The 16677-nt window shown below is 40.6% G+C and overlaps 1 protein-coding gene and 1 pseudogene across 4 annotated transcripts in view; one reads left to right on the top strand and one right to left on the bottom strand.

Annotated features, from left to right (window-relative positions):
- Positions 1–9681, bottom strand: part of Ptpdc1 (protein tyrosine phosphatase domain containing 1) — a 74624-nt gene extending 64943 nt beyond the window's left edge. For 3 of the 4 annotated variants that reach the window (XM_010607568.3, XM_010607569.3, XM_010607572.3), the window contains exons 1-2: positions 9332–9681; positions 7884–8068 (exon numbers count right to left, since the gene is read on the bottom strand). The gene's annotated coding sequence lies outside the window, so the exon portion shown is untranslated. The remainder of the gene's footprint in view (positions 1–7883; positions 8069–9331) is intronic. The other variant, XM_010607570.3, reaches the window with a different exon arrangement.
- LOC104850601 lies at positions 769–1846 on the top strand (annotated as a pseudogene).
- Positions 9682–16677: the final 6996 nt, after the last annotated feature.

The following is a 16677-nucleotide window of genomic DNA, read 5'->3' as shown; positions in this document are numbered from 1 at the left end:
TCTTAAAAACCTGCTGGGCAGGGCTCCACTCCCTACCCTAGTAGGCCTAGGGTAAGACTGAGAATCTGCATTTGTCACTACACTTGGTGCCTGGTGCCTGAGAACCATTGCACTAGGTAAGCTGTTTGCATTTTCTTTACAACAGGTATTCACACTCATAGAACGTATTGGGAAGATACGTTTCCTGGGTTCTGTTTAGCTGTCAAAATATAAAAAGCAGTATGTTTAAAATTCCTAGCCCAGTCTTCACAAAATCATTATGCACATTAGAAACTAGCTCATACTCCTACTCCTCTGTGAGAAATGAGGACTAAGGTTCCTGTCAAAATTCTGTTTCAGAGTACACATATTATCTGAAATCAGGGCTCTGTTACCTAGCGAGTATCACCAAGAACAAAGACTCCTCAGAACCCCTGTCACTCTGGGGAAGTAGCAAATACCACTGTTTTCAACACCTTAATGTGGATACTTAGACAATAAATGTTCACTATATGAATATCTCTTTTCATAAATATGCATGGTTTATAGATGTATAATTGTCATTAAATACAGTCTGTTACATTACTTAAAATTATTTTTAATCAAGAATTTCAGGTAGTTCAACAAGAAAATCTTAAAACATCTCAAGAATTCCACTCAAGACATCACTGCAGTGAAGAGAACTAACTGTAAGAGCCAAAATGAAGACTCAAATGTCCTTTCAAGAACCATGAGATTCCTGAAAGAAGGAGGCATCCTAGATGTTTGGAAAATACCTGTAGCTCTCACATGTCAAAAGCTAGATCTCTTACTGCTTGGTTTACCACACTGAGGCCAGTGGTTTACACAAAACCAGCAAGCACTACCTTTTCTTCCAGTGCAATCAGCTGTGAGGAATGTGTAAAAGCTGCATGGAAGTGTGATACATGTCTGTTTCAGGACAATGTAAAATCACCACCAGGAGAAAGCGCTAAACACACTGATTATAGCAAAAGTGGCAAAGCAACTGAGTGCAACAGGGTCAGGATCTACAGACAATTTTGAGTCAAGAAGAGGAACTTGGGATTGTGATACCTCTTTAGTTCAAAAGAAATCTAAGGCAGGGAGATGCGTGGCTTGTGAAATACCCAAACCTCAAATTGCTGTGAAGCCAGTCCTCAGGGGCACATCGATTTCAGAAGGTGCATTCACTAGGACTAAGTCATCTTCCTACAGCATCGTTACCTCTGGTACCTTATGAATGTGAGGTAAAATCAATAGGCCTGTGGGATCTTGGCTGTGCCCACTACACTGTGTTTCTAATAATGCAGAAGACAACAAATGTGTGTCCTGTATGTTGGTGAAACCAGCAAGTTTAGCCCCTGCTTCCAGTAGCAGTGGGGCACCTGTGTCTGTCTTCTGGAGACCACCTAGGATTGGACAAGTGGAAAAGGCCCGAGGAGAAATGGGACTGGGAAGCATGCCAAGTGCAGGACAAAGCAGACTCTACCAAATGTGTAGCATGTGAACAGGCCAGGCCAGGCACAAAATCTCACTTTCAAGGACGGGACACATCTTCCTCATCTCTGAATCCAGCAGCCTCGTCCTTCAAATGTGGTGTCCCTTCATTCTCTTCTGGGCCTTCTCAGACCATCACAAACAGTGGAAATTTTAAATATGGAGATCAGAGAGGATTCAAAGGAAGTGTATCATCTGACTCTGGGTCTATGCAGCCCAGGAGTGAAGGCTTTAAAATTTCTAAGCCCTCTGGAGAGCCCTTTGGAGTTTCAATGATTCTAACTGTGAAGAAGTTAAGCAACACAGTAAGAATGATAATAATTTTGACTCTAGACTTTCTTTTGAGCAGCAAAGAAAGAAAGAGGAATAGCCAACAAAGTGCATTTTTGCTTCTGGAGCGCTGAAACGAGCATCACAGCTGACTGAGGTGCAGTAAGCCTGTTTTCTGTTTCCTGAACAACAGTTCCTCTGGTTCAAGGGCACCACCCACTTCAGCTGGTGGTGGCCTACTTGATAGTGCCACCCCCTCCTCCTCTGCACCAGTGGCTGCCTTTGGGTTTGGATAGGCCAGTAAGCTGGTGAGCAGCTCTGTCCTGCATTACCTCATTTAGTCCAGTCTTTCTCAGTCTCTGCTATTTTCTAAGGACAAAACAAAAACAAAAACAAAAACAAACCCAGCAACCACATCCAGCACAGCTGTCTATCTGCCTGCCTTTGAATCAGGACTCACCAGTAAGACTACTGCAACCTGTACTTCAAGCCTGGGAAGCACAACCACTTTCAGCTCTGCAGGATCCTTCCTTGGACGTAGCGCTGGATGGTCAGCTTCATCTGCCAGGCCAGCATTTGGTGCTAACCAGACCACACCATTTGGAAAACAATCAAGGAGGCAGACAGCTAATTCCATGAGCTTTGGAGCTCTATCTTCTTCATTGTGTTTGGACAATAGCCTACTCAGTCTACATTTGGTCCACGGACAGCCCCTCATCCCAGTCTGGCAGCAGCACCTCAAATCTCAACATCACAAAAATAATTTATCAGGCGCATTCACATCTGAGGCCAATCCTGGCACACCTGCAGCCTCAGCTCAGTCTTCCAGCCCAGGAGGGTTCCATTTAACCAGTCTACAAAAGCAGCATTTAGTTTAGAATGGGGTCAAAAGGAAAGGTATGTTCTCTTCTTCTGGACCTTTGTGTGGGTCACAAGGTAAATGTTACTGTTAAGAACAGGAAACAAAAGCCATATAAAACTGATACACAACAATTTTAACAACATCTGGTTGTTAAACGTTGTCCAGATACTGGATTGTAGCACATGCTACAGGGTTATCTGGTCAGATGCCCAAAGACTTCTTTAATTTGCAGTTTTCCCCCTTTCTTTATATAACCCCCTCCCCATCACTTCAACTCTGTTTTAAACACCCCCCAACACAGACATAATATCTAGGGCAGCAACTGATTTTTCAGAAAAAATATTTCAGGATCCAGCACATGAATCACTGATTTGACATCATATGGATGCACCCAGAATAGAACCTACATGGTGAAGTGTTTTATACAGAACTTCAGCACCTGCACCACAAGGTGTGTTACTTAAGCTCTTACGGGATGCATTGGCACTATCTGAGGAATTCTATATATACCAGGATTTTGTACAGATGAGAAGATGTTGAAATGAATGATTTCTATGCCAACTGTGTGCTGGGTTATGTGTGGAGTTGGGTGTCTTGTCCACTAAAATGTTTTGACAGAGAAAGCCCTACTGAAGAATGGTGAGCACCTTTTAGATCTAGCTTAGATCTAATTCATTCTCCATGCAGAAATTATACGCTACTTCTTTATTTTCAATTTTCTGTTTTTCCTTTTTCATGATTTTATTATTGAACTTCTATAAATACATCTTGGTCTCTGTAACTTTTATGCCTTAACATAAATCTGTGAACTTCAAAAAGGGAAGCAGTAAACATTCTGAAAGGCCAGCTGGGAAAGTGTGAAAAGAGAACTACAGGCCAAGTATCTATCTGGCTATATGAACCTTCCTCCAGGGACTTCCCCAACAGAACTGCCCTAGGTTGGGTCTGGGAGTGGGAACGGGACATTAGCACTAGAAGGGACAGGAAGGAAGGCAGGAGAAGAGCAGAGAAGGGAATTTTGTTTCTGGGTCAACATCTTGGGCTTTTGAGTTTATCCTCTATAGAAATTTATTAACAAGATTCTTCAGGTCCCAATTCTAGCCATAAAACACCTGTTTGAAAAAGATTAGAATTGGGCTCCTGCCTCCCTCTGCGTGCACCAAGGTGAGGAGCAGTGGGGGCGGCACTCAATACTCTGAGGCTGACCAAGGATATCCTGCTTGAGATTTCAAACAGTTTGAATAATGCCTTAGATTTGGAAACTGTATTTGTGTATGACTTTGTGAATAAGGCAAGCACCCAAAAGCTTTATCACCAGTCATTAAGGAGCTTTGCAAGGCTCCTAAAGCACCAAAGCCTGATGAAAATAGGACAAGCTGACTTTCTGGAGAAATCTTGATATGTCAAGCTCTGCAAGAGGATTTGAAGATTGCACTATAATCAAGAATGTACAGTAGAATTACTGCATGTAGCAGTGTAGAAAAATTTTTCCTTTTGAAAAGAATTATAAAACTGTAGGTTTATTAATCGGAAAGTGGCTTACAGAAAAATATCAGATGTGTTCACATCACATCTTATTCCTTTTTTTTACATAGCCCTAATGCTTTGGTATTACTGTGTTTATAGTTATGTATTCCTTAGTTATAGCTCTGATATCTTTAATTTCCTAAGCAGTCTGTCTGGCAGCTGTGCACATCTGCCGTGCCTGGCTGAAGTATAGAGGAACCCATCAGCAGGGATGTGCAGCAGATACGACTTCTTCACATTTCCATTGTAAACTTTAATTTTGAATTGTTTATGCATAACAACTGTGGATTTATGTTGTAGTAGGCTGAAAGTTAGCCATCATTTGTGAATTCTGATTTAGATTTCTTACATATACCAGAAAATTGTTTTTAAAAGAAGAGCATAGAGAACATTTCTTGTATTCTGGTCTTTAACAAAGAACATTTAGTTTTGAAGAGTTTGGGGCAATTAATAGGGTGAGCCAAACATTTTTGTATTGAAAAAGAAATGAAACTTCTAGAAACTTTAATATTTTAAAAGTACTGCCAGTGCCTAGAGAATAGTACTATTTTTAGTTTAAATTATTTAAATCTAATGGGAATATTGAGAATTTTTTCTAAGTTTTATATCTATAAAGGCCTATATTTATAAAATTAATTGTAGCCAATATGCAAAATCCCTTTTTACTTTTACTACATAAAAGTAACTGGAATACATACCTAATAATCTTGGGTGGTTATTTAATAAATCAGCAGGTAGGTGGTATGTTTTAACAAATATTGTATTTTCTAAAAAAGTAAATATTTGCAGTCATTAAACAAAAACCAATTCAATGTGAATCAGGAATTATAAGTATGGTTTTCTAAAATCCTTATTTGTCTTCATTTTTACCCTGGAGGTTTTAAATCTTCAAAGAGATGAGTTTTAGAAAATGTAGGATACAACTGGTTCTGTTTGTGTAACAGAATCTCAGTGAAATTTTTTTTGCAAGGCTAATACGGCTTTAATAAGATTTTACTGTTTCTTAAATTTTAAGTTTTGTTTGATGCCATTTAAATGTACAGGAATGTACTTTTTAGTAGAATTTCTTTTTGTTCAGATACCTGAGTGATTTTTAATAAGATTTAGCAATACTTAAATAGCCGATGTCACTAACATTTAAAAAACTGTTGGTTTTTTACTATTTTGATTTTTCAAATATATGGCATCTTTACCAATTAAACTGAAAAGTCTTTTTCAGAATGAGTTAAAAGACAGAAGTTCTGATAAGCAATTTACTGGTAATAAACATGGCAAATCCTGGGCGTTATTTATAAAATCAAGAAAATACTTTCTTCAAAGTCCAAATTTTGTGTATATCTCTGAATCTTAAGAGTTGATGGTTTTATTCATGATTTTGTAGAGTAAGTTATTTATGTATGAAAAAAATAGGAAAATATACGGGAAAATAATTATGTTTACGCAGAGGACCTTCATGTGTCACATTTCTTAAATGTAAACATTTTTTTTTTAAATTTTTTATTTTTTTGGTGCCATGGATTGAACTCCGGCCACCAAACCGCTGAGCTAAATCCCAGGCCCTTAAATGTGAATATTTTTAATGCACACTTCAGTAATATTTGAGGAGATAAAATAAAAAACTGAAGTGTCACATATGTGTCAGTCACAAAAATAAAGCAGTTTGGTGATTAAAAAAAAGAATTAGTACAGCTGGGCGTGGTGGCACATGCCTGTAATCCCAGCACTTGGGAGGCTGAGGCAGGAGAACTGCTGTGAGTTCTAGACCAGCCTGGGCTACATAGCGGGTTCCAGGGCAGTCTCAACTACATAGTGAGACCCTGTCTCAAAAAAACAAAACATGCACGCGGGCGCGCGCGCGTGCACGCACACACACACACACACACACACACACACACTATTAGGGGCAGGGAATTTAGCTCAGTGGTACCCAAGTTCGATCCCTAGTACTGCAAAAAAGAAAAATAGAATTGTGTGAGTATAAAAAGCATACTTATTCACCTTAGATTCTATTGAAATATACAAATTACAAAGTAGAATACAGAGTATGCTGTCAGCTTTATAGAGCCCAGACAAAAGATCGGAAAGTTATAAACCAAAATATAAACCAGATAGACTAGCAGTAGTTTTAATTTTCTTAGAAGGAAAGTGGAGAAAATATAAAATCTCCAGAAGCCTTTCTACCTAGAGCAGAATCAGTCTTTATAAAGTATAAAGTGAACTATCAAGGCTGACTCTGCAAAGGCTGGAATCTAAATGAGAAATGTTTCCATGAGTAGCTAAGACTGTGTGGGCCTTCTGCATGCAGGGATTTGACATGGAATCCTGTAGTAGATCCATTTGAACCACTAAAACAATCTGGGGCACATAGGAAGTGCTTCAAATTTTTTGATGAAAGAATATCCTAGGTTCGTGTGTAGGGCAAGGCAGTTTTCCTTTTGAAGGGTGGAATGCCACAAATTATAGCATACATGAATGGCTGCAGAACAAGTGATTCTGCTGGAACTACAATAGAAATATCCATAACGATTTAAAGAAATGCATGACTTTGTTTCCCTCCAGTAGTTAATCATGAACCTTCTACCACTGTCTACCTCCCTGTGCAAAACACAAATGTTAGAGTATCCAGATGGGAAAGTCTGATCCAGGGATTGAGTGATTTGTTCCTGCACAGAAAGATCAGAGAGGAAGTGTTTTGTAGCAGCAGATCAGGCTAGATGATGGCCTCATGGCATGAACTGCTACAAAAAAATTTACTGGTTGAAATCCTAAGTATCACTGAAGAGGTCAAATGTTAGGTTTCAAATCATGACCAAAAAAAAAAAAAAGGAATCTAAACAAACCCACACATATATGGCGAATTAATATTTGGCTGTGCCAAGAACAGAAAGCATACACAATGGGAAAAGGATGGTGTCTTCAATTAAGAGCACATTTGCCACTTGTCCATGGCTGAGACAAAATGCCCGCAACTCAAAATATAAGAGGTTTATTTTGTCTCACACTTTTTGGGAGGATACAGTGCATGGTCACTTGGCTCTGAGGCAGAAATAGGATGGCACAGGGGCATGGCAGAGGAAAAGATGCTCTACCCATGGCAGCCAAGAAGCAGAACGTGAAAGGAGGAGCCTACGAGGCAGCTAAAATCTGAGAAGTCACTCCTCAGGGACACAGCTCCAACCAGAGCCACCTCCAGGCTACACAACTCATCAATGGAGAAGCCTACAACCCCATGAGCCAGTCGCCTTCCAAACACACTGAGGGACATTTTACATCTAAATCTAAAGGTATTTGGAAAACTGGACATACACATGCAACAAAAATTAATCAAGAGGATTAAAGACTTAAATGTAAGACTAGAAACTGAAACTCAAGGAGATAGCAGACAGATAAAGCTCCTTGGCACTGGTTTGGGGAGGAAATTTTGGATACGACACCAAAAGTTCAGGCACCCAAAGCAAAAATAAACAAGTAGGACTCTATATAAAAGAGCTTCAGCACAACAAAACGAACAAGCAACCAATGAAAAGGGAAAAAAAATTTACAAATCACTTATCTATTAAGTGATTAATATTAAAATTACTACAGGAACACATGTAATTCAATAGAAAAGAAAACGAACAACCCAACAATAAAATGGGCATTTTTCTAAATCAGGCATAAAATTGACCAAGAGCTACACAAAAAGATGTTCGACATCACTAATGAGGGAAAAGCAAATAAAAAAATGCAAGAAGGAATCACTACATACCCCTTAGGCTAGCTATCACAAAGTCCAAAGGTAACTGTTGTTTTTCTTTCACTTCTTTCTTTGGCACCAGGGATTGGATGAACTCAGGTCCTTGTGCTTGCCAGGCAGACAGCGGAAGCAATGAGCTAACTCTCCATCTCCAAAGGTAACTGTTGTTTACACTGTGCAGAAAGTAGGTTTATAAGCTGGAACAAACATGAAAAAAGCATGTAAGTTCTCCAAAAAACGAATCCAGCAATTCCACTTGAGTATTCATCCATACCCTTTTATTTATTTACTCTTCAAAATTTGGACAGGTTCTCCCCAAATTTCTAATCCCAGCCCTCTGAGAGGATGTGATAGGAGGATCACAAGTTCGAGGCCAGCCTGCTCAACAAAGGGAGACACTGTCTCAGTCTCAAAATGAGAAGTTATAATAAGGGCTGAGGATGTAGCTCAGTAGGAAGGCCCTGGGTTCAATCCCCCTACCCCATTGTCCCTGGTGGTAAAATGGACAGAACGGGAGAACATATTTAATGAAATAGGCCAAAGAAATGAAGTTAAACGCATGCTCCCAGTTATAGGTGAAATCGAAACCATTCACATCCATGGTAATAAGGGAATGTGAGGTGAGGGGAATGGGGAGATACAGCGAACAAATATAAAGTCTCCCACGGGAAGAAAAAGTTTTGTTGAAATCTATTGCACAACATGGTGAATACAGTTAAGAATAGGGAAATGGGTACATTTCAGAATTGCTAAGAGTATCAAATGTCCTCACCACCGAAATAAACTTTTAAGATGATGCAGGTATTAGCTCATGTCACAAATCACAACACTCTGCACCCCATAAATGTACAAAGCTACTGTCGATTTACAATGAAATGCAAATAAAATCGGAGAGAAATATTTTACTAATCTGACACCTCCACAAAATTTCAAAGCCACAGATACACTCTGTTCTGTGGCCCTTTGCACAGCCACAAACCAATATACCACAGGCCCCTAGAATCTGAGGTCACTCCGGTTGAGAATGCGCGTTCCTGGGAAAAGTGACTTGGTCATGGGCACGTAACCAATTTAGGGGCTAAATTAAATCTAAACCAGAGGTCAGAAACTCGGTCTCGAACCAACTTGTAAACGGCTTTTACGGTTGTCGTCTCGGTCCTCCCCCTCTCCCTAAGGTACAGCTACCGTTTAAATAAAGAACTGAATGAAAACCCAGGTCTTCACGTCTCTGAGAAACCAACCCGGATCACTGTGAGCAGGACGGAGGGGCGCTCTGCACCCCGGGCCTGGGGTTCAGGCAGCCTGGCCCCGCGCGGAGCCCAGTGTGAGACCCTGCACCCCGAGGTCCCTGCACGCAGGCTCGCGACCCTCAAGGAGGCGCAGGAGCCCAGTGAGACCCTGCACCCCGAGGTCCCTGCACGCAGGCTCGCGACCCTCAAGGAGGCGCCTCCCAGACTCACCCCGTGCTACCTGGGCGTTGGGGACATAAATCCCGAGGGGCCTTGCGGAGCGCGTAGCTGGGGCGGCGGATTCCGACCCTCTCTCCGCGAGCGCCCTCAGGCTCAGGAGACCTCGTACCAGAGACCTCTTTCCGCTCACCGGCCGGGCCTGCGGGGCAGAGAGGCAGGGCGCGAGTACCCGGGCTGAATGCGACCCCGAGCGCCCTGGCGGTCCGCCCCGGCCCCGCGATCGCAGCCGCTTCTTCGGGACTGTAAAACCCCCAGTCCTGAACGCCGGACCACGACTCCCCGCGCGCTAAAGCACTCCAGGAGCTGAGGCTCTGAGGACCAGTGGGCCCAGCCGCCCTTCACGCGCCCACCCGCGAGCCAATCGCATTATCACGTCTCCTCATTCACGTGACACGCAACCACCAATGGCTGTCTGAGGCTGCCCTTGACAGACAGGCGGATCCCGGAGTTTTGGAATCGGCGCGCGCGGCCCACGGATGCGGCATGCGCCTCGAGGGGGCAGGTGTCTGCAATACCTACGTGGGCTTGGACACCCGGAGGTCCTAGGATGGAGGCTGCCTCACTGTGCAGGGGCAGAGCAAGGCGTGTCCTGAAGCCGCAGGGGCGGGATTACGCGGGTGCGCCTTTCCCTGGCAGTTTCCTGCCCAGGTCTTTCTGCATCCTAGTCTTCAACTCGTCCCAGGAATTCCCCAGAAATCCTTCCAGGAAAGGAGTGCTTGGATTCAGCAAGGCCCAGCACTTCACATGGTGGCTAATGTTGTTCTGCCTGTAAAAGGAACCTGCAGAGTACAATATCCTAAACCGTAAGCATATTTTTCTCTCTTCATAAAAGAGTGTTAGGCAGTTACCGCAGGTCCCCAGACTCTGCTCTATCATCCTTAAAGCTCAGCGCCAGTCCATAAATTTACCTCGTGGAGCAAACTAATAATTGACGCCCCAGCTATCCTGCCCTTATTCCAGAAAGAGCCTTTATGGAAGTCCCACCCAACAACCTGTACCTGTATCTTACAGCGTCCAACTTGCCCATTTGTCCTCATCTAGCTGGGAAATGAAGCCTTCACAAAGGCATATTGCTGCCCTTAATGACATCCCATTGTAAAAAAGACAGAACAATCTGGACAGGGAACTAGCAATTTCTGCTTCCTCCCATTTTTTTTCCAACTTTGCAGGAGGCCCTGTTATGTCACCCAGCACAAGAAAAATAAGTCCTTCCCCAATGTGTGCAGAACAACTTACTAAGCAAATACACACATTGGTAGCCCCTGTGCTGGATGCTGCAAGGCCATTATTACTGACTTCATGATACAAATGACACTGGAAGATACAGATGGTGACTGTATGGAGCTTGGGTACACCACAGTGGTCTTGCAGTGTTATAACTACATGGAACTAAGGATTATAATTCTGTGGATTAGTCAACAAAGACTGTCTTGTCTAAAGCCAAGAATAATCAACAGACGTGAAGAGAAATCACTACTTTGTAGCTCAAGAAGCAGGTCTCATGTCATATGCCAATACAAAAAATGTCACATGAGTACATCAGTATGGCAATATTCAGAAACCATCGTTGTTCATGACAGAGTAAGAGGATTGAAGAAGTTGATTTGGAATTTGTCTTATCACTATGCAGGGGAAAACTGTGCCCACTATTAGGTTTTTTATAACAAGCAATGGATTTGGTTTTATGCATCTAATAAACAGTGCCCACTGTCCACTCATGCTACTTTAAGCATCAATTTGTGTGGCAAATGACACATTGCCCTATCCAGTCTAGGAGGAGCCAACACACAATTTGAACGCAGAACTATATGTGTAGTTTGTAAGAGCAGCCGATCTAGAAGGGAAGAAGGAAAAGATGTATCTGAGAGACTTTCCAAAGAGGTAGGTGATCACTGAATTGAATCTTGAATATCAAGGTTGACAGGATCAAGCCAAGTAAGGGGAATAGTGACATTAGCAGAGCAATCAGTAATATCGGGAAAGAGGGTAGAAGAACATAGTGAAGGGGCAGGCAACATCCTGTTGTGAGACATCATATATTGCTATGTGAGGGATCCTTTGGCCACTAGCATCATTCCTTTCCCTTGTCTATGGGGAATGACTTCTCCTTGTGCACAGTGTTTTATGTGGTCTTGGTGTACCATTAGTAAAATGCCTTGTGCTGGCCCAAGTGTGGATTGGTATGTGACTTGCCAACTGGATTGTCTGCCAAGAGTGAGAGAGAAGGCAGTGATGCAGGAAGTTTGAGAGAGTGTTTAAAGTTCTCCAGTGGGGTGAGGGTTGACTTTGAATTCATTAAAAGAGTATTCTGAGATTAGACGGAGTGCTAAATCTACACTAGAGATCAGAGGTGTGGCAGTCAATACCCTGGAGTCTTCTTAACTTCATTTTCTCATCTTACAATTGGATATAGATAATATATTTCAGTCACTTGAAAGAGATACTCTATATTAATGATATCATTTCATAACAAAAGGACTAACTGCCTAGTATTTTAAATGAGCTTTGCTTTGAGAAATCCAAATGAGGTAGATGTTAGTTCTCTACTGCAATTTGGGTGGATATTCCACAAAGAGTTTAATAATATGTGCAAAAATCTTGTCTATTTTAGTGTGATTTTATGTTTACCTAACATGCTTCTTGGATTTTCAACTCCTTAAGGGAGGCCCTCACAGTCAATCTATATGAATATTTTTTCTACATTTCTTTGAACATTACTATAGTATTTTCAAACTTTTAGTCCATCCGGAACTTGTTCATACATTACTGTTTATTTCATGGTTAGATTTTTAGCTTACTTTTAAAAATTAACTCTGTGCACAAAGAATCAACAAGTGGGATCTGATTGTATTAAGAAGTGTTTGCAGTGCAAGAGAAATCACCAACAGAGCTCAGAAACAACCTACGATATGGGAAAAAATTTTTACCAGCCACTCCTCAGACAAAGGACTACTATCTAGAATATATAAAGAACTAAAAAAATCAGACCCTCCCAAATACAAAGACCTGATTCAAAAATGGGCATCCGAAAAGAACAGACATTTCTCAGATGAAGAGGAAAAAGCAGCAAATAAATATATGAAAAAAATGTTCCACATCACTGGTCAATTGAGAGATGCAGATGAAAACAACACTGGGATTCCATGTTACTCCGGACAGACTGGCTGCTATCAAGAAAACAACCAACAACAAATGCTGGTCGGGCTGTGCAGAGAAAGGAACCCTTCTCCATTGTTGGTGGGAGTGCAGACTGGTGCAACCATTGTGGAAATCAATATGGAGATACCTCAAAGAACTAGGCTTAGAAGTTCCATTTGACCCAGCTATCCCTCTGCTGGGTATCTTCCCAAAAGAATTAAAAGAATTACACCATAGTGATATATGCTCACCCATGTTTATAGGGGCACAGTTTGTAATAGCTAAAACTTGGAAACAACCCAAATGCCCATCAACTGGAGACTGGATAAAGAAGATGTGATTCTCCTATAAAACGGTGTACTACTCAGCCATAAAGAGTGAGAAACTAGAAACATTTATAGCTAAATGGATGCACAATGAGGCTATACTCCTAAGCGAAATAAATAGGATGCACTTGAATAAATACTGAATAGTTTCTCTGGTGTGAAAAACTAAAAGTGTAAATAAGGTTCAAATGGTATAAGTGGGAGTGTGAAATAGGAAGAAAATGGCTGAAGGGGAAGTGGGAAGGAGAAGAAAGGAAATAAGGGAAAATAAAAAATGTGAAAAAATGAAAAAGTGGCAACAAAGTCTTTGTAAATAGTGAAGGGGGTGAAGGGAGAGGCAGGGATATGGGGAAAAAACAAGAACCAAGATATGTCATTTAAAGATAGAAGAGCCAATGATAAATGTAACTATTGTTTGCTTTAAATATACCAATAAACTTAATGAAAAAATTAAATCAGTATTTATTCATAAAAGCTACAAAGTAATGGTTCATTGGATGTTTCATTCTTGTATTCTTATGTAATATTTAAGCATATCTGCCTCATTTATCATTTCTTTATGGTAAACTTTTCTAAACTCTTCTGCCTGCTTGAAATGTGCATTACTGTTGTCTATAAAAGCACATCGATACTACCTCCTAACTATAACCTAGTACCCAGACTCACTAGTATTGTTCAATAAGTATTATAACCTGATACTTATTTAAATCTTACACAGCTTTGAATAACAGACTACCATAAACCTAATGGTTTAAAGCACCACACACACTCTGTCTCACAGTTTCAAGGCCCATAAATTCTGTCACTACTTCTGTTCCTAGGCCACAGTCTGTGTATTGGTCAGGGGTTCAGTCTTATCAAAGGCTTTACTGAAGAAAATTCCATATCCAAATTCTCTCAGTTCATTGAAACAGTTCCTCTTGTGGTTCCACTCTGAGCCATTTTCTTACTGACTGTGAGCAGTGGGCTGAGTATCTTTAACAATGTTTAAATATCACCACAGGTGTTAGGTTGTTTCAAAAGTTTGGTTAGTACAATCTGTTACAACAATGAATATACTCATTCATAGTACTCTGTGACTTCTATTTTTTAGGGTAGTGCCTAGAAGCGGAACTATTATATGGTTTTAAAATCCTTTTTAAAAAATTGCAAAATAGTCATTTAACTAAGCCCATTTAAACTTCTAAGAATATATGAAACTGCTGGTTTGTACATGTGATTCCCCATCTTTGGCATTATCCATAAATTTAATTTTGGCTAACTTTTATGGGCAAAACATATTCCGCTGTTTTACTTTGTATTTCTTTTGAGTACTGAAATCAAACACATTTACTGAACATTGTTTCTGAATTGTCTTTACTTTTGCCCATTTTGCGTCTGTAGATGCACTGTATATTAAGTGATCTTTGTAGACTACAAACCTTTTTTCTAGTTTATATGTTTGTGTAATATTTTTGTTATTTTGTATCTGGGATAATTATCTTTATGCCTGATAATTGGTCATATAAAGCTGTTAAACATTTTTCTAAAGTCATGTGAAAGGTTCTTAATGCTTTTTTGTTTTTGATGACATGCATAGAAATGCTTTTCTCACCTAAGTATGTGAAATCATCCATTTTCCTTCTAAACATTGTGTAGTTTTATCTTATATTTATCTTTATATTTAATTATTCTGGAATTAATCTGTTTTAAGAGAGATGGGTTGATTTAATGACTATGTTGTTTTGAAATTGAGTTATTGTAAATGGATAACCCTGTTTTTAAAGTGAGTACCTTGTTGCTGTAATTTTATGGGGAATACAGAATTATGCAATGTTTTCTTCATTGTGCAGTTTTCCAAATTTTTTTTTTACCAGTAATGTATACTTTTTCCTGAAGTTTTATAAAGGGTGTCAATTTTGCTGTAGTAGCATTATATAAGGAAGACAGTACTAAAACTGGCAAAAGGGATACATTAGTATTACTGCTCAAGAGGACATGGGACAAGGACCAGATCACAAAAGTCCTTAATAAGGAGGCAGAATGATATTGCCACAATGCTACTACTTTAATAATTAGTAACACTGAGGCTAGGGGCAGCCAAGCTTCTGTTGAGAAAATGGTATCATTCATCCCAGCAAATGGGCCCTGAAGACATTCAGCTCAGGCCTGGCTAGGGTGTGCAGCAATTTCTCAGGTATACTGTTCTGCTCCAGTGAAATTCAGAGACTATTCTAGTAAGCAGGAAGGCACAGGAGCTTTCAAGAACCAGATTTCTTAAAGAACGAACATTTAAAATAACCAGAAGCAGACGTCAAATTGAAATACTGGGACTCATTTGCCTGTGATTCCCCAAACATGGTACAGGGCCTGGCAAAGTGTGTTCTAAATAGGTGTTCATTTCCTCCCCTTCTGTCCTGACCCATCCTCTTATTTGTCTTAAGCCCTGGCCTAAGAATAGTGTCTGGCATATAATAGGCACTTAGTGAGTGTTTCTGAAATGGGTTTCCTAACCTGTGGTTTCAGTACTTCGGACGGTTTGAAGAAATGCATATACATTTGTTGATGAGGGGGTTTATATAGAGTGACAGGGCCACATCGACACTCAATAGATGCTCAGTGGCTGTTCTGTTCTAAGCACTTTGCACCCATAGTTGCTTTACTCTCATGATAACCCTGATAAGTATAACTTTGTTTTAGCCCCATTTTATATGGGAAGACACAGAGGCTCAGAGAGGCAAAAGGAACCAAAGTTCCTTTTAATAACCATTAATTTTGGGGGAGGAATCAAGGTTTGAAACCCTAAACTGTATGCCTACAAAGTCCAAGTAATTTTTTTCAGATTTCCATTTTGCTTCTTGAAGTCGTCACATCACTATAAGAGAATTCCCATCATTGTATAGGCAGTGCACACTCGAGCTGTGTGAGGTGTGTACAGTATTTATATTCTATATGAATGAGACTCAGACTCACGGGCTGTGCCGGACCTCCTGAGCCACAGAGAGGGAGAACATTCACCTTCTGGAATTCCTCCAGCTCAGATCCCCAGAGCACAAAGCTCAGAGGCTCAGTGTGTTGCTCTTCCTTCAGCCATGGCCATCTTTGGAGATAGTTTCAGCTGGACTGGCTGGCTTGGAATTTCTCAAGGGTTTGGAGCCGACACATTTAACTTTTACAGAAGCCTTAAGACTTGCTTACTAAACTGCCTCAGAAGGCAGTTACTGGGCCAGTATGGTGGGAAACCAGTGATGTAATGGAGCAATGGATGGAGAGAGAAAACTGCATCCAAGCTCTTTGCTTTTCATTCATTCACCAAGTGCTTTTAAGTATATCTGGTAGATATATTTCTAATACATACATAGACACAAAGCCAGGCTCTGTGCTCTTTTTGGTATATTTAGCAAGAAAGGGCAGCCAGGGATTTAGCTCATTGGTTCTGCTGCCTGCCTCGCAAGTGCAAGGACCTGAGTTGAATTCCCGGTACCAAAAAAAAGAAAGAAAAGAAAAAGAAAGGGTTGAAACAGACCATCACCTAACGGTTTATTTTGCTTGACAGAAAAATCAAGTTAATACAGTAGTATCTCAGTCCACAAACCTATTTTTTTCCATGATTCTGGTCACAAACCTAGTTGCTTACAAACCAACTAAATCAAATTTCTGCATAAGGTCAACATTGAATCTAACCATTGAATTTGATTTTGATTTGGTTCATGACCAGTTCAGTTTATGATCAGAATCATGGAAAAAATTAAGTTTGTGGGCCAGGGATTTAGCTCAGGGGTGCCACTGCCTGCCTCACAAGCACAAGGACCTGAGATCGATCTCCAATACAGAGAAAAAATAAAAGCTGACGTACCAACTGTGCAATGCAATCATCATTCCTACAGTGTGTGC

Source organism: Fukomys damarensis, unplaced genomic scaffold (assembly GCF_012274545.1).
Source record: "Fukomys damarensis isolate Sample0158 unplaced genomic scaffold, DMR_v1.0_HiC HiC_scaffold_27, whole genome shotgun sequence".
NCBI classification, from domain to species: domain Eukaryota; kingdom Metazoa; phylum Chordata; class Mammalia; order Rodentia; family Bathyergidae; genus Fukomys; species Fukomys damarensis.
The sequence above is the reverse complement of the archived record's forward strand: the minus strand, read 5'-3'. Positions and strand labels throughout refer to the sequence as shown.